Source organism: Maylandia zebra, linkage group LG7 (assembly GCF_041146795.1).
Source record: "Maylandia zebra isolate NMK-2024a linkage group LG7, Mzebra_GT3a, whole genome shotgun sequence".
In the NCBI taxonomy this organism is placed as follows: Eukaryota; Metazoa; Chordata; class Actinopteri; order Cichliformes; family Cichlidae; genus Maylandia; species Maylandia zebra.
The window spans coordinates 8,245,640-8,263,865 of NC_135173.1; the positions used below are offsets into that span (position 1 = coordinate 8,245,640).

Genomic DNA, 18,226 nt, shown 5'->3' on the forward strand with positions numbered 1-18,226 from the left:
ATGCGACTGACGACAGAAGAAAAGCTTTAAAAATACTACGTGACCACTACGATAGTAAAGGCAAGCCCAGAATCATCGCACTGTACACAGAGCTGACGTCTTTACAGAAGAAACCAGATGAGACAGTGACAGATTATATTATCCGAGCTGAAAAAGCAGTGACCTCCCTAAGAAATGCTAAAGAAGTCATCAGTGATGGACTTATTGTCATGGTCCGGGTGAGCACGGGGTTTTTCCATTCCGCTGGGTTCTACCTTCAGGCAGAGACTCCAATCAGCTTCCACACCTGGTTCCAATCAAGTCACCTGCATCGTGTAGGGGCGGTCACATGGGAAGTAGACTCCGTCATTCAGCGGGCTCTACAAGCAGAACCTGATCCGGGCACCGGTCCAGCTAACAAGCGCTATGTACCCACAGCAGCCCGCTCCAAGGTTTTGGAATGGGTTCACACGGCCAAGTTTGCAGGTCACCCGGGCCGAGGTAGGACAGCTATGCTACTGAAGAGACACTTTTGGTGGGAGACGTTGGATAGGGATGTACGTGAATACGTAGCTGCTTGTACGGTTTGTGCTCGTAATAAGTCCAGGAATCACCGTCCGTACGGACTGCTTCAACCACTAACCACCCCACACCGGCCATGGTCACATATTGCGTTGGATTTTGTAACAGGGCTTCCAGACTCTGCAGGAAAGACTACTATACTTACCATAGTTGACAGATTTTCCAAGGCAGCACATTTCATAGCTCTAGATAAACTGCCCACTGCTTCAGAAACAGCTAAACTGTTGGTTGAACATGTTTTCAGGCTCCATGGGATCCCTATGGAAATAGTGTCTGACAGGGGTCCCCAGTTTGCTTCTCAGGCCTGGGGAGCCTTTTGTATGGCCCTGGGGGCCAAGCCCTGTTTGAGCTCAGGCTACCATCCACAGACCAATGGCCAAACTGAGCGCCTGAACCAAGAACTCGAGACCACTCTTCGCTGCGTCACTGCCCATAATCCAGCCTCTTGGTCCACATTCTTGCCGTGGGTTGAATATGCGCATAACACACTCACCGCCTCGGCCACAGGTCTTTCACCTTTTGAGGCGTCCTTAGGTTACCAGCCACCTCTGTTCCCCGAGCAAGAAGCTGAGCTTGCGGTGCCTTCTGTCCAGCATCATCTGCAGCGTTGCCGCCGGGCCTGGACGCGGACTCGTGAGGCGCTGTTGCGCGCTGTGTCTCGCCAATGCCACTACGCCAACCAGCGGCGCACGGCGGCTCCTACTTACTCTCCGGGGCAAAAAGTGTGGCTGGCGGCTAAGGATATCCCGCTCCAGGGAACCTCCCGCAAGCTGTCTCCGCGCTATATTGGGCCTTTCGTGATTGACAGGCTGATCGGCCCTGCGGCAGTCCGGCTCACGTTGCCTGCATCGTTGCGGATCCATCCGGTGTTCCATGTTTCGCAGGTCAAGCCAGTGTTGTCTAGTCCTCTGTGCCCTCCTTCCGACCCCCCTCCTCCCGCCCGGCTCATCGATGGTCATCCTGCCTTCTCGGTGCGGCGTATTCTGGCCGTGCGTCGGTGGGGCAGGGGCCGGCAGTTCCTGGTGGACTGGGTGGGGTACGGGCCTGAGGAGCGTTCGTGGGTGTCTCGGTCTCTGATCTTGGACCCGGCGCTTGTTTCTGATTTCTTCAGGTCTCGACGCGTGTCCGGGTCTGCTCGGTCGCCGGGGGGCGATCGTTGAGGTGGGGGTACTGTCATGGTCCGGGTGAGCACGGGGTTTTTCCACTCCGCTGGGTTCTACCTTCAGGCAGAGACTCCAATCAGCTTCCACACCTGGTTCCAATCAAGTCACCTGCATATAAGACCAGCATTCACAACAGACCTCTGCCAGATCTTCTGCTAACCCATGTCAGTGCTAGGCTGCGAACCCCTTGTGAGAACCCTCAACTACTGCTTTTTCCCTCACCGTGTTTTCTTTGTCATAGGACCCACCTGGCAGTCACGTTTCCCGAACTACTCTCATCTCCGCCTGGACGCTGGTTCTGTCATCTGGTTTCTTCCTCTCCACCATCGGACTACACCTGCCTGCCTCCCTGCCAAGTCCCTCACTCCACGCATATTCTGGATCCTCTCTGGACACTCCTCACCCGGAACCCCCTGGACACCCCTTCCTCGCATGACACTTTAAACCTGCAACACGTAAGCCCTAACCTCCATAGCCTAAACCTGCAGCTGTGATTCACTGGACTGCCACTGACTACTTGTCTCTTCTCATTATAGTGACTGCGTACCTCCATCCAAGCCGCTGCCCCTTTTTTCCATCCGTGAAATCCAGCACCTAGCCATAGCACTCAGTTTCATGTTCACAGTTTGGCCTCACAGTTCACAGTTCATAGCATTTCATAATTCATAGCATTCATAGTCTCCTGTTGTGTAATTTCACTAGACACTTGTAAATAAAGCACTGTGTTCACGCCCGTTTGCCTCCCATGGGCATCTTTACACAGCCTGGACCTGGGGTCTTGCCTGGTGTGATAGACCCCAGCCTCCATGGATCTTGTGCTCAGAGCTTGCTCCTTTGCTGCCATGATTAGTGCCTCGGTGCTGTCTTTAAGTCTAGCTTTGTCCAGCCAATGGTAGGTGTGGCGGCAGATTTCTTTTCTAATGTATTAATCATATCACATTAGTAATAGTAATGTCACTTTCTCGCGTTAGTATAGTAAGAGCACTCCTGTCACCAGTTTGCAAGCATGTATTATGTTATCACAAGTGGGCCCCAGGTTTTATTGCACCTTCACAGAGGGTCCATTGTAGACTTGAAGATTTCCAGACATCCTGCTCTTAGGGAGGTGACGGGTGGTCTTCTTAGAGTGGGAGGGGGTCAAGGATGAGCTGGACTGAAGATATGGGGATATATGATGTGCTGTGTCATGTCTTTGTCTGTCTCTGGGTATATAAGATGTAAGGGTGGAGGCCACGATTCAGAAATGATCCTAGTGTCCTGCTCAGATGCTTCTTTCCACATTGAAATGTGTTTATTAAACCCACTTAAAATCAAGCTCAGTGGGTGTGTTGCAGGTTATTGTTCAAATTTCCATAACACAGGACTTCTGGAATTCAGCCACTTCTTCTATCTGCCGGTGGTACATACCGTGCATGGATCTATCCTTCCGTGATGGTTCCTCCACTTGCTCCTCTTCTTTCTCGGGTTTCTGTTGCCTGTGTGGCCATTTTCCTGATGTACTCTTGAATGTTTTTTGTTTCATTTTGGACAAAGGTTATGACACTCACCAGTTCTTGGCCTCCCTCTTTTCGCTTAACGTACAGTCTCAGGGTGCTGGACATGGGGTGAAACCCTCCATGGATGTTCAGGAGCTTCCATGTCTTGATGGCAATGGCTTCTTGTGAAAATGACGAACCCGACAAGAGCAGCATTGCAGCTTTGCACTTCTTTATTGGCTGGGTTTTCACTGTGCAGCTTTCCAGCTGCCCTGCCTCTGTAACACACACACAACAGACCCACCTCAGGTCCCGGCACATTGTTTACGGGAGAGACATGATTAGCTGATTGAGCCCAGGTGTGTGTGTCAGCCTCCCCTGACACCGCACCCTGAAACCACTGCTCCTCCCCCCCGCAGTTGAGCCACAAACCACACACTGCCACACCTGATTCCTGACAGGGCGTAGGTGTTGATTGTCCAGATCTTGTTTTTCCCATTCAGCTGACTCCTCGGGACTTACTTTATCCTCTGCAGGCATTTGGTGTTTGTAAGGTCCCTGCCCTTCATGGTTCCTATTGTCCTGTGGGATTCCCAGGTAGCTGTATCTGTCCTCGATATCTGCAGTGTTGCCTCTTGGTAGTTTGATTCTGCAGTCCAGATGAGGAGATAAGATAACGGTTTGGAGGCTTGCCTACGTATGATCCACAGGTTAATAAAGAGACAGGGAAAGTCATGGAACAACTGAACAGCCAAGTGCTTCTAATGATGAGGACAGGAGTGAGCAGAAAGGTGCACAAGGAGAGAAAAAGTGACGACGAAAGACCACATAAAGGTACACAGCAAATCCAGCATGTCCAAATTAACACTGTCAGATTTCAACACTATTAAAGTGTCTATATGGGTCCACACCAGAGAGTGTTAATTTAACTCTTTTTGGAGAGTTGGTACGTTAACTCTGATTTAGTGTTAAACACCAAATCTGTCTGGAGTTGATAATTTAACACTTGGTGTTAAGAGTTTATATATTAACTCTCAAAGAGTATTTTAGTTTAACTACGTAAGAGTTATCTTCTAATTAATTCTAAAAAGCGGGAATTTTACTGTTCTGAACTTCTAGAAATTTCTTTTGGAAATAAACATTTACTAAAAAGACGCAATGGTTTTTGAAAAACATTTATTCTGAACTGTGCACCACAATTTCAAAACATTTTCTGAAAGATGTAACAGTATACATGTTCTCACTTTCATTAGAATTGTGTTTATCAAAAGGTCTGACATAGGTGAGCTGGTAAATGCAAATAACAGCATTCTCATCACTTATTTCTTCAATACAATATGCATGTCCTTCATTCATCCCTTTCTGGAACTTCAACGCACTTCTGCTCTCCCCCATATTCCATCTTCACAAGCATATCCTGTGTGGAGATTGAATAAAAAATAGTTGACACTAATTAATGGCACAAACAATCCAGTAAACAATTGCAGCACAGTAAAAAAAAAAAAAAGGAATCCTCTTTGAGCCATTACTTGTGTAAAGTATTTTCCCAAAAGACAAGGACACAGGCAGCAGTTAATACTGAACTAAATGTAAAACCTCAACCTTTTTCATTTTTACCTAAACCATGTGCACAAAACTCTGGAAGAATCTATGCTAACGTAGAATCCAGTCAGGACGTCTGCTACTGCTGTTTGCTCGTTTTTTTTTTTTATGAGTGATCATTTTCAGGCTTCAACTAGCACCATTATACCAACATTTCACATTCTAGACATTGTTTTAGGTGTATTTGACCAAAAGTTTGACTGAAAATTCACATGCAAGCTTTTTTCAAGGCTGTGGTATTTGCCCGCAAACAATACCTTTCAGCTAGCTAAAACAGAATATTATGCTATCACCGAGCAACATGGCTAATGCCTTTCACACAGCTTTGTCTCAACTCCAAAGAGCCACAGAAGTAAAAGCTAATAGAAATAATTGAAACAATCTTTGAAAAAATGACTTACCATGCATGGCAAACAACTCAAATATGTAGAGCAAAATGTTCTGAAACGGCTTCACTTCAGCTTCGATTGGAGCCTATGGTGCTGGGGGCGGAGTCTGTGAATTTACTCTATTGGTGTCATAGCCCCTCTAGGAGTTCAGAGTTAAGAGGTCAAGAGTTAATGTTTCCATTGTAACACCTCCAGATTTGACATAGAAACACTCATTTTTAACACTCGATTTTAACTACTATCATTTTACACCTCAGAGTTACATTAAAAGCATGTGACTCTACTTAGAGTAAAATTAACTCTACTTTTGCAAGAAGACTATTAACACCAAAACATTTAACACTTTTGAATTTGCTGTGTAGAAACACAAATTGGGGCAACCATGGTGCTACAGTACTGTTCTTCTTGTAATAATGGCTCTTTCATGGAGCAATAACTGATGGACCATTAGATCAGAGGTTCCCAAAGTGGGGGGGTGCAGAGCCATTGCATGGGGGGCACGCTATGAATAAAAAAGACAAAGAACGCTTGGACACTGCTAGCATAATGGAGAGGTTTTTGATGGGGCCCCCACACAAATGCAAAGCAAAAGATGAAGCATCGCCAAATATGTTTCCATACCACTTTCATTCCAAGCCTAAGACTAGAAAATATGATGAATCAGAATCAGAAAGGGTTTTATTGCCAAATGTTGAGCAGGTTTACAACATTAGGAAATTGCTGCGGTGCTTCAGTGCAAACATACTGTCAGATAACGCTTAAATAGACATGAAAAAATAAAAATAAGAATAAGAATTAAGAGTGCTACGTAGAAAGATATATACATGAGTGCAGGTGGTGATCAGTGCCAAACATGGAATGATGCAGTGAACACAGCGTAGGGTCATGTGTTAGTGGTGGGAACAGACATACGGTTATTGTTCATGTGTCCAACAGCAGAGGGGAAGAAACTGTTCTTATGGCGAGAGGTTCTGGTGCGAATGGACCGGAGCCTCCTGTCTGAGGGGAGCAGGTCAAACAGACTATGTCCAGGGTGAGAAGGGTCAGCTGAGATCCGAGCTGCACGCCCCAGTGTCCTGGAGGTGTACAGGTCCTGCAGAGATGGGAGTCTGCAGCAAATCACCTTCTCAGCAGAGCGCACAACACGCTGCAGTCTCTGTTTGTCCCTGATAGTGGCTCCAGCATACCACACAGTGATGGAGGAGGTGAGGATGGACTCGATGATTGCAGTGTAGAATTGCATCATCGTCCGTGTTGGCAGGTTGAATTTCTTCAGCTGCCTCAGGAAGTACATCCTCTGCTGGGCTTTCTTAATGACGGAGGTGATGGTGGGCTCCCACTTCAGGTCCTGGGTGATGGTGGTACCCAGGAAGCGGAATGAGTCCACAGAGGTGATGGGGGTGTCAGTCAGGATGATGGGGGGGAGTGGAGCTGTGTACTTCCTGAAGTCCACAATAATCTCCACTGTCTTCTGGGCATTCAGCACCAGGTTGTTGTGGCTGCACCAGGACACCAGCCGTTCAACCTCCCTCCTGTAGGCAGACTCATCCCCGTCCGAGATGAGTCCAATAACGGTGGTGTCATCTGCAGACTTGATTAGCTTGACAGACTGGTGGGTGGAGGTGCAGCAGTTGGTGTACAGGGAGAAGAGCAGAGGAGAAAGAACACAGCCCTGAGGGGAGCCGGTGCTGATGGTCCGGGAGTCCGAGACATTCTTTCCCAGCCTCACATGCTGCTTCCTGTCCATCAGGAAGTCAGTGATCCACCGGCAGATGGGATCAGGCACATTCATCTGGGAAAGCTTGCCTCGGAAATGGTCTGGAAGGATGGTGTTGAAGGCAGAGCTGAAGTCCACAAACAGGATCCTGGCGTAGGTTCCTGGGGAGTCCAGATGCTGCAGGATGAAGTGTAGGGCCATGTTGATGGCGTCATCTACAGACCTGTTGGCTCTGTATGCAAACTGCAGGGGATCCAGGAGGGGGGCCGTGAGGGTCTTGAGATAGGAGAGAACCAGGCGCTCAAATGACTTCATGACCACAGATGTCAGAGCCACGGGTCTGTAGTCATTTAGTCCAGTGATCCTAGGTTTCTTGGGGACAGGGACTATGGTAGAGGACTTGAAGCAGGCAGGCACATGACATGCCTGCAGTGAGGAGTTGAAGATGCCAGAAAACACTGGGGCCAGCTCGTTTGCACAGTGTCTGAGGGTGGCAGGAGACACATCGTCTGGGCCGGGAGCTTTTCGAGCATTCAGACTCTTAAACTGCTTCCTCACATCTGCTTCATGAATATGAAGAGTTGTGGTGGGAGGAGGTGGTGTGAAATCCTCTTTTGTGTGGGGTGAGGAGGGGGGTGTTGTAGGTGAAGTGTTTGAAGGTGGTGATGGCTCTATGGAGGGGGGAGAGGTGGGGGAATGAGTGTCCAAAGTGTCTCTATTGTTGGGGCCGTTGGAGGTGTGAAGGCTGCCTGATGGCTCGTCAAAACGGCAGTAAAAGTCGTTGAGGGTGTTGGCCAAGAGCAAGTCATCAGTGGAGTGGGGGGTTTTAGGCTTGTAGTTGGTGATATTCCTAAAACCTTTCCACACAGAGGCCGAGTCATTCTCTGAGATCTGCTGCTGCATCTTCTCAGAGTGCTGGTGTTTAGCAATGTCCACTTCTTTAGTGAACCTGTACTTGGCCTCTCTGTAGCAGTCCCTGTCTCCGCTTCTGAACGCCTTTCTCTTTTCCAGCCACAGCTTTTTGAGTTTAGGAGTAAACCAGGGTTTGTCATTGTTATAACTCACCCTGGTGCGTGATGGCACAATGCTGTCCTCACAGAAGTGGATATAGGAGGTGACAGTGTCCGTAAACTCGTCCAAGCTGTTAGAAGCAGCCTTCATTGTGTCCCAGTCTGTAGACTCCAAACACGTGCGAAGCTCCTCCACAGCCTCGTTGCTCCACAGTTTTTTGGTCCTCACGACAGGTTTGGAGAGCTTCAGCCTCTGTCTGTACGCGGGGATCAGGTGGATCATGACGTGGTCAGAAAGTCCGAGTGAAGCGCGGGGCACCGCACGATAGGCCCCGCTGATCGTGCTGTAACAGTGGTCTAATGTCCTCTCCTCTCTGGTCGGGCATTTAATATACTGCTTGTATTTGGGAAGCTCATGGCTCAGATTGGCTTTGTTAAAGTCCCCAAGAGCAATGATGAGAGAGTCCGGGAATGTCCGCTCCATGTGCAGAATCTGCTCCGCGAGTGCGCACTGAGCTGCCTGCGCATCCGCATCTGGCGGGATGTAAACAGCGGCCAGGATGAATGAAGCAAACTCCCGCGGAGAATAAAACGGTTTGCAGTGAATAAAAAGATATTCCAGAGAGGAAGAGCAGTGCTGAGCAATCACTGTTACATCTGTGCACCAGCCACTATTAATGTAGAAGCAGACACCTCCACCTTTGGTCTTACCAGAGAGAGAGGCCTGCCGGTCCGCGCGCAGCAGATGAAAGCCCTCCAGCTTGACCGCGCAGTCTGGGATGTCCTCACAGAGCCACGACTCCGTAAAACATAAGACACAGGAGGAGGCAAAGTCTCTGTTCATGCTTCTCATCAGGGCCAGTTCGTCTATCTTATTCCAGAGTGAGCGTACATTGGAAAGGAAGATCCCAGGAAGAGCAGTTCGCAGTCCACGTCTCCTCAGACGCACGAGTGCGCCGGCTCACTTGCCTCTCTTTCGGCGTCTCACTTTCCTGATCAGTCTGCAGTAAATCTGCCGCAGATGCGACAAATATTGGAAGTAAATCCACAGGTGTTGTAGTCCTGTGGTTAAGAAGCTCTTCTCTGGTGTAAGAATATCCAGAGGAGTGCCCAGACACAGAAGTTATGCACAAAAACAAGACAGAAGTAACGCACTGAAGCACCAGGGCATCCATACGCGGCGCCATCTTGGATTCACATCACACATAGCTTATTACATGAGCACTCCATGAACATGAACAGGAAGGAATAGGCAGGAATACTAGAGGGGCAATAAACCAGTACTGGCAAACAGATACTGCAAGACCAAACAGACCAATCTGTGGACTGCCTGGATTGACTACAACAAAGTCTATGAGTCAGTGCCCCACACATGGAAACTGGAATGCCTAGATCTTCATCAGGAATTCAGTGGGAATGTGGCATACAGCACTACAGGCCAAATTCAAGACCAAGAACTACTTTTCTTTTCATTTCAGATGTCACAGCTGTCAGTCACATGGATGCGGTCACACCAATAGTTTCAGACCAGTCTTTCTGCTAATAAGGAAACTAAACACTGAGAAGGCTTGTTTATTCCTTACTTTCAAAGGCTCAAAGATGAAGCCTACAGTTTCCCACTGTTAATTCATGAATTCTGGTCTCTTTTTCTTGTTCCCTTGCGGTCAGTGGTCTTTTTGTTTTACCACAATCTATACTCTTGCTGCATTGTGTGTTTGACTTTTTAAAAAGCTCTTTTCCTTTGGTTTAGTCTTCCCTTGTTCAGTGTTTCAGCCTGATATTAAAGGCATTTGTTTTGGTTTTGAAACTTCCACTCATCTGTGCAGTTTTCAGAGCCTCTTCACTGAACTATGTTTTCTTTTCAAACTTAGGTCATCTTTAACTGCTCCACTGTCTCCTGTGTGTTACCATCTTTCTTAAGAAAGTCTCTTTTAAAATTAAGAACATAATCGGAGCAGACTTGAGAGAAAGAGAGGAGACAAACATTTGAGAAACAGCTGTATGCCCAGTTTGCTATATAAGCTGTTATAAGGAACTACAGCAAAAAATCAGCTTTGACTGAAGAAGGCAGAACTGTCTGCCACACCCACAATGGAATGCAGTCATTCTGGAAACAAAGACAATAAATGTCAACAAAGCATCTTTACTGTGAACAGTTTAAAGGCATTCAATGAAAAAACAAAAATATACCTTGCCCCAGCATGTTTGTTCATCCAAAAAGAAAGGGGCGTGTCTGCTGTCACTTCACTGAATGCTTCAAATGCAAAACACAAAGACACACAGAACAAAGTTTCAGCCACTCCTTATCATGGGGTTTAATGCCATTTACACTCCTCCTTGGAACAATGTGCTCACGTAAACACTAAAGATTTTTAACAGTTGGGTCATTCCATCTCAAATCAACCAAGCCTTCTGCCAGTCCATCCCTGATTTCAAGTCAAGTCAAATCAAGTGAATTTATTGTCATTTCAACCATGTATAGTGATACAGTACAGAGTGACATGAGACAGCGTTCCTCCAAGACCCTGGTGCTACACATGACATACAATGGACAAATACAGGACTACATAAAGTGCAAAGTGCAAAAAATTACAAAAATAAATAAGACAAGAAAATGCAACACTAGAATGAACAGGACGATACAGATACAAGACAATGCAATGGAAATGTGCAAAATGTTGAGTATTGTGCAAAAGTAACTTGGTGTGGGTGTGTGTATGAGTGTAAGATACTGCAAATAAGTGCTTGGTAGTGACGTGTATGAAGGTATGTGTGTGTGCGTGTGTCAGTCCAGTCACTGAGTGTTCAGGACTCTGACGGCTTGGGGAAGAAACTGTTTCACAGTCTGGCAGTGAGGGCCCGGATGCTCTTGTACCTCTTTCGAGAAGCCAGCAAGGTGAAGAGTGTGTGTGAAGGGTGTGTGGGGTCTTCCACAATGTTGGTGGCTTCATGGATTGACCTGGTGCTATAAGTGTCCATGATGGAGGGGTGAGAGCCTCCAATGATCTTCTCAGCTGTTCTAACTGTCCTTTGTAGGTGCAGTTACCATACCAAACAGTGATGCAGCTGCTCAGGACCCTCTGTAGATGGTGGTAATAATAGCCAATTAGAGATGGGCTTTCCTCAGCTTCCACAGGAAGTAGAGACGCTGCTGTGCCTTCTTGGTTATGGAGCTTGTGTTGAGGGACCGAGAGAGGTTCTCCGCCAGGTGAACATCAAGGAATTTGGTCCTCTTGACGACCTCCAAAGAGGATCCATTGATGTTAAGTGACCAGTGACCTCGCTGTGCTCTCCTGAAATCTATGATCTCTTTGTCTTGTTTGTCTTTGTTTTGTCCACATTCAGAGACTGGTTGATCACCCTACACCTTCACGTGAGCTGTTGCACCTCCTCTCTGTATGCTGACTCATTATTCTTGCTGATGAGACCTACCACAGTTCTATTATCAGCAGACTTGATGATGTTGTTCAAACTGTGCATTGCTGCACAGTCGTGAGTCAGCAAAGTGAACAGCAGTGGGCTGAGCACACAGCCCTGAGGGGCTCTAGTACTCAGTATGGTTTTGTTCGACATGCTGTTACCAATCCAGACACTCTGAGGTCTGTCAGAAAGTCCAGGATGCAGTCGCAGAGGGAGGTGTTCAGGCGCAACAGGCTCAGGTGCTGAGGAATGATTGTTTTGAATACTGAACTGAAGTATAAACAGCATTGGTACATATGTGTCTTTATTGTCTAGGTGATTGAGGGTGAGATGTAGGGTGGTGGCGATGGCTAGTGATGGGCAGATGAAGCTTCATGAAGCACTGAAGCTTTTCATCCAATTGGTTCACCCCAGTGCAAAGCTTCTTGAAGCTTCATTTGCTCTAGTAGGACATCTACTGGACGTAAAAATATTAGTTGGCATGAATTTGAAGAGTGTGGCCTTTTGCACACAGCCTGTAAATGTCAACAACAAAAGGAGTGTGTAAAACATCTATATTGTAGTGATGGCAGCATACTGTGTATATTTATACTGGCAGTATGGAAAATGATCATTTGGAAATGCTTAAAATGGAAATGATCATTTACTGTGAGGTGAGGTGTGGTTGGGGTGTGGACAGTGGTTGTGCTTTTGTAACATTGAGGTATGGACAGCTACACACTGAGGCTTTGAGCCTCAGTCCTGCCTGTTCACATTTTATTCTGTAAAAACGAAATCTTCACTGCTTTTATGACCTTTTAGTGGGGAGAACATAGCTAGGATTTAATGATTTGACAAACCTTTTAAATCCGTTTGTGACCCGTGGTAGGTACCTATTTAAAATAGGACAGAGCCGTAGGCGCACAGTCAGTTTAAAAGAGTTTAATTTTTAATACAAAATAAAAGAAACAGTGTAACAACGGCACCTAAAAACAATTAAAAACGTTACCTTATTAGAAACGATAAAACTGTGCGATTGCCCGTGAGACAGGACAAGCGCTGCGGGGAACCATTTAAAAACAAATCGACATAGCACACAGGTTAAAAATGGACGGCAACTCACACATGACCCCAAATGGGTAAAACACTATAGAAAAAAAGTCAAATCTTCGGTGCCGTCTTCACTCGGGCCCACCGCTGTGCATGCAAAAACGAGGAGACAAAAAAGGATTTGTTTTCCCTGCAGCGCCTTCACCGTCTGCGACAATATATATAAGAAAAAAGGTTAAAATACTAAAAAAATCAATATCTATGGTGCCTACTGATACAGAAAAGATTTAAACAAAAAAACAAAACCATCGACAGCCGCAGCAGTCAGTCTGTCGACTTACACCAGTTTAAAACAAATTAAAACACACTGATGTGTCGGGTCCTTTGCCCGCAGCCAGAAATCCACCTGGCAAAGCAGCAGCTCGGTACTCTGTAAATAAAAGGCAGGAGATCACTTAGCTGGACAGTAAAACACAGGAATATTCCTCAGCTGAATTGGTTTTGTTACCTGTCCACAAGTTCGTGTCACACCCTAATAAATGTTTTCATGGGAGCAATGTTTCCCACCTATAAGGGTGCAAATAACTGTAAACCTCTGCCAACAGCCAGAGCTCAAGTGGTACATTTTTGTGTAACCTACCGTTCTAACAGAAGTTTAGGGGAAGACCCGTATCAAACTTTCATAGTTAAGAAACACCAACTTGCCCAACTCGGACCAAGCACTCGCAGTTTCAAGTTTGCAGAGGAATACCCAATTGCCCACACCTGCGCTTATGAAAGGAGCAAAGACCAGCTCCGCCCACCAGGGGCGGTCCCGAGTCTCCAGGTCTCACCTGTCACACTTTGTCCTCCACAATGCTAAATGGCTGGGAGTCCTCAATCACCATGCTAACCAGGTCTTCATCTATTTGAGATTGTTCTCCTGAGGAAAGACAATAAAGACAAAGCACAAATATAATTAAAGCTGCAAGCAGCGTTATGAGGGCCCTCGCACCCCCGGCGCGTCGAGCCACGCCCAACACCTAAAACCAGCACCTCCGATCTCATGTCACATTGATGGAATTCATGCATTTAACCACCAGCTAACATTTCAACTCTTTCATTCATGATTTGTTAGTCGTTCCACTAGGTGGCACTCTAACCATTATGTACAAATGGCATAACAAACATTTCCGAACTCGAGTCTCATTATGCCTGCGACCTTTGGGTGAGATTGGACATTGTGTTTTTGAGTAACAGCAGATTACTGCGTTTTGGCGAGTGATTGAGAGTCTACGTGCCGCCATAACCACCCCGTTTCCCTGAACGTAAAAAGCTTCGCAATTTAACAACACAAAGGTCTTTGGATTCCACACACTGAAGAATAGTGCAATCTGATGAAATCCCTTGGAGGAGTTCGGCAAAGAACGATGCCTGAAAAGAAGGGAAAATGTTGCCAAAATTGCACATTAATTTTAAAATGGCTGACTTCCTGTTGGATTTGGGATATTGCTCCAAGAGACTTTTTTTTTACATCTTGATATCTCCTATAAGCTTACCAGGTTTCAGACTCATACATAAAACACAGAGCAGGGGCTGTGATTTTGAAATTTTGTAGGGGGCGCTGTGGAGCCATTTTGGGATATTCAATGAAAATGATCACATAACAACAAAGCCTTAACCACATTGGAGGTGTGCGCCAAATTTCAAGACTTTTTAAACTTTCCAAGCCCCTCAAAAGCCACTTCATCTTTCATGGTGAACCGCGTTGCCACCAGGGTGCGGCGTTCAGTTTAAAGTCACAATTTTTGCACTGAAGCATCACAAGGGACTGATGGTGACATTCACCGCTTTTGAGGTGGCCACGATGAACCTGTGAAAATCAGTACAACAAAATTAAAGCCATGACATTTCCTGTTGCCACTAGGTGGCGCTGTCCGTATTCCCGACAATGGGCACATCAATCTGTTCAGGGCGGGTCTGACATCATGCCTGTAAAGTCTGGTACTGATCAGACTGGATTTCATTGAGTTATACTAATTTGTTTCTTCATGGCGTGACATCAAAGTTCGCCATGCTGCTGGGGTCACACCCTTTTGCGAAAAGTCACAGTTTTCACTGTAACCCAAGACCAACTCCTTAAGGGTTTTCTGGAGAAATTTGAGGCTGCAGATGTCACCCATCACTATACTGTACCCCAAAGTGTAAAACATGACATTTCCTGTTCCCACTAGGTGGCGCTGTCCTTGATGTCAAATATGGCAGTTGAAATATGTTTAGGGGTGGAGCCTTATCATATGTGTTCACTTTGGTCAAGATCAGAAAATGTATGACAAAATGAGAGGCAATAAGATTTTCATGGCGAGTCATCGAAATTCGCCATGGCGCCACGGCCTCATAGTATTGTGAAAACTCAAAAGCTCCGCAATTTAACATGGCACAAGGGTGTAGTTGACACTGTCCAAATTTGAAGGTTATGAAATGAAACCCCAAGGAGGAGTTCGCAAAAGTTCGAGGCATGGAAATGGCAAAATTAGAGCCAAAATGTCACCTTCTCTTCCAAATGGCGGACTTCCTGTTGGGTTTGCGTCAATGGGCCCACAGACTTTTTTGTTCGTCTTGGCATGATACACATGTGTGCCAAATTTCATACATGTAGCTCAAACGATGTGGTCGTAGGGCTGCATTTAACAAGGCATAGGTGGCGCTGTAGAGCCATTTCCCAGTGCTCATATGTAAAACCATTAAAATACAAAATTTTTCACCAGACCTGGCATGTGTGCAAAATTTCATGAGTTTTTGAGCATGTTTAGGCCCTCAAAAAGGCCCTTGTTTGGGGTGAATAATAATAATAATTAAAGCTGCAAGCAGCGTTATGAGGGCCCTCGCACCCCATCGCGTCGAGCTACGCCCAACACCTACAACCAGCACCTCGGATCTGATGTCACATTGATGGAATTCATGCATTTAACCACCAGCTAACATTTCAACTCATTCATTCATGATTAGTTAGTCGTTCCACTAGGTGGCGCTCTAACCATTATGTACAAATGACATAATAAACATTTCTGAGCTCGAGTCTCATCACTCCTATGAGCTTTTGGAGAGATTGGACATTGTGTCTTTGAGTGACAGCAGATTACTGCTTTTTGGCGAGTGATTGAAACTCCACGTGCCGCCATGACAACCCCGTTTCCCTGAACGTAAAAACCTTCGCAATTTAACATCACAAAGGTCTTTAAATTCCTCACACTGGAGATTGGTTCAATCTGATGAAATCCCTTGGAGGAGTTCGTCAAAGAAGGGTGCCTGGAAAGAGGGCAAAATGTTGCCAAAATTGCACATTCATTTTAAAATGGCTGACTTCCTGTTGGATTTGGGATATTGCTCCAAGAGACTTTTTTGTACATCTTGATATCTCCTATAAGCTTACTAGGTTTCAGACTCATACATAAAACACAGAGCAGGGGCTGTGGTTTTGAAAGTTTGTAGGGGGCGCTGTGGAGCCACTTCGCACTATTTAATGAAAATGATCACATGACAACAAAGCCTTCATCCATTTGGAGGTGTGTGCTAAATTTAAAGCCTCTATATTCTTTCCAAGCCCCTCAAAAGCCACTTCATCTTTCATGTTGAACAGCGTTGCCACCAGGGTGCGCCGTTCAGTTTAAAGTCACAATTTTTGCACTGAAGCATCACGAGGGACTGATGGGGATATTCACCACTTTTGAGGTGGCCACGATCAACCTGTGAAAATCAGTACAACAAAATTAAAGCCATGACATTTCCTGTTGCCACTAGGTGGCGCTGTCCGTATTTCTGACAATGGGCACATCAATCTGTTCAGGGCGCGTCTGACATCATGCCTGTAAAGTCTGGTACTGATCAGACTGGATTTCATTGAGTTATACTAATTTGTTTCTTCATGGCGTGACATCAAAGTTCGCCATGCAGCTGGGGTCACACCCTTTCGCGAAAAGTCACAGTTTTCACTGTAACCCAAGACCAACTCCTTAAGGCTTTCCTGGAGAAATTTGAGGCTGCAGATGTCACCCATCACTATACTGTACCCCAAAGTGTAAAACATGACATTTCCTGTTCCCACTAGGTGGCGCTGTCCTTGATGTCAAATATGGCAGTTGAAATATGTTCAGGGGTGGAGCCTTATCATATGTGTGCTCTTTGGTCCAGATCGGAACATGTATGACAGAATGAGAGGCAATAAGATTTTCATGGCGAGTCATCAAAATTCGCCATGGCGCCACGGCCTCATACTATTGTGAAAACTCAAAAGCTCCGCAATTTAACATGGCACAAGGGTGTAGTTGACACTGTCCAAATTTGAAGGTTATGAAATTAAACCCCAAGGAGGAGTTCGTTAAAGTTCGAGGCATGGAAACGGTAAAATCAGAGCCAAAATGTCACCTTCAATCCAAAATGGCGGACTTCCTGTTGGGTTTAGGACATTGCCATAATAGACTTTTTTGTTCGACTCTGAACGTTATATAGGTGTACCGACTTTCAAACATGTAGGTCATACCCATATCGGGGGCTCGCGTTTTTCATTTTTCTAGGTGGCGCTACTGAGCTAATTTTCCCTGGCCATGTCTGAGAACATTAAAATATGTAAATTTTCACCAGACCTGACGGGTGTGCAAAATTTCATGAGTTTTCGAGCATGTTTAGGCCCTCAAAAGGCCGATTCATTTGCCGGAATAATAATAATAATTAAAGCTGCAAGCAGCGTTATGAGGGCCCTCGCACCCCCGGCACGTCGAGCCACTGCCAACACCTCAAACCGGCACGTCCGATGTGATGTCACATTGATGGATTTCATGCTTTTAATCACCAGCTAACATTTCATCTTATTCAACCAGGATTATAGTCATGCCACTAGGTGGCGCTCTAACCATTATTTACAAATAGCATAACAAACATTTCCAAGCTCGAGTCTCATCACACCTGCGACCTTTGGGAGAGATTGGACATTGTGTTTTTTAGTGACAGCAGATTACTGCTTTTTGCGAGTGATTGAAACTCTACGTGCCGCCATGACCACCCCGTTTCCCTGAACGGAAAAAGCTTCGCAATTTAACATCACAAAGGTCTTTAGATTCTACACACTGAAGAATGCTTCAATATGATGAAATCCCTTGGAGGAGTTCGTCAAAGTATGAGGCCTGAAAAGGGGGGAAAATGTCATCAAAATTACACATTAATTTTAAAATGGCTGACTTCCTGTTGGATTTGGGATATTGCTCCAAGAGACTTTTTTGTACATCTTGATATCTTACACAAGCTTACCAAGTGTCAGACTCATAGATGAAACACAGAGCAGGGGCTGATGTTTTGAAATATTGTAGGGGGCGCTGTGGAGCCATTTCGCGCTATTCAATGAAAATGATCACATGCCAACAAAGCGTTCATCCATTTGGAGGTGTGTGCCAAATTTCAAGCCTCTATAAACTTTCCAAGCCCCTCAAAAGCTACTTCATCTTTCATGGTGAACCGCGTTACCACCAGGGTGCGCCGTTCAGTTTAAAGTCACAATTTTTGCACTGAAGCATCATGAGGGACTGATGTTGATATTCACCGCTTTTGAGGTGGCCACGATGAACCTGTGAAAATCAGTACAACAAAATTAAAGCCATGATATTTCCTGTTGCCACTAGGTGGCGCTGTCCGTATTTCCGACAATGGGCACATCAATCTGTTCAGGGCGGGTCTGACATCATGCCTGTAAAGTCTGGTACTGATCAGACTGGATTTCATTGAGTTATACTAATTTGTTTCTTCATGGCGTGACATCAAAGTTCGCCATGCTGCTGGGGTCACACCCTTTCGCGAAAAGTCACAGTTTTCACTGTAACCCAAGACCAAC

At 45.9% G+C, this 18,226-nt stretch overlaps 1 long non-coding RNA gene across 1 annotated transcript; it reads left to right on the plus strand.

Annotated features, from left to right (window-relative positions):
• The first annotated feature begins 1,738 nt into the window (after window positions 1-1,738).
• On the plus strand, window positions 1,739-2,452 carry LOC143419635 (uncharacterized). The gene is made up of 3 exons (XR_013099647.1): window positions 1,739-1,888; window positions 1,966-2,179; window positions 2,261-2,452. It is a non-coding gene; the product is annotated as an uncharacterized LOC143419635 (long non-coding RNA).
• The last annotated feature ends 15,774 nt before the right edge of the window (window positions 2,453-18,226 follow it).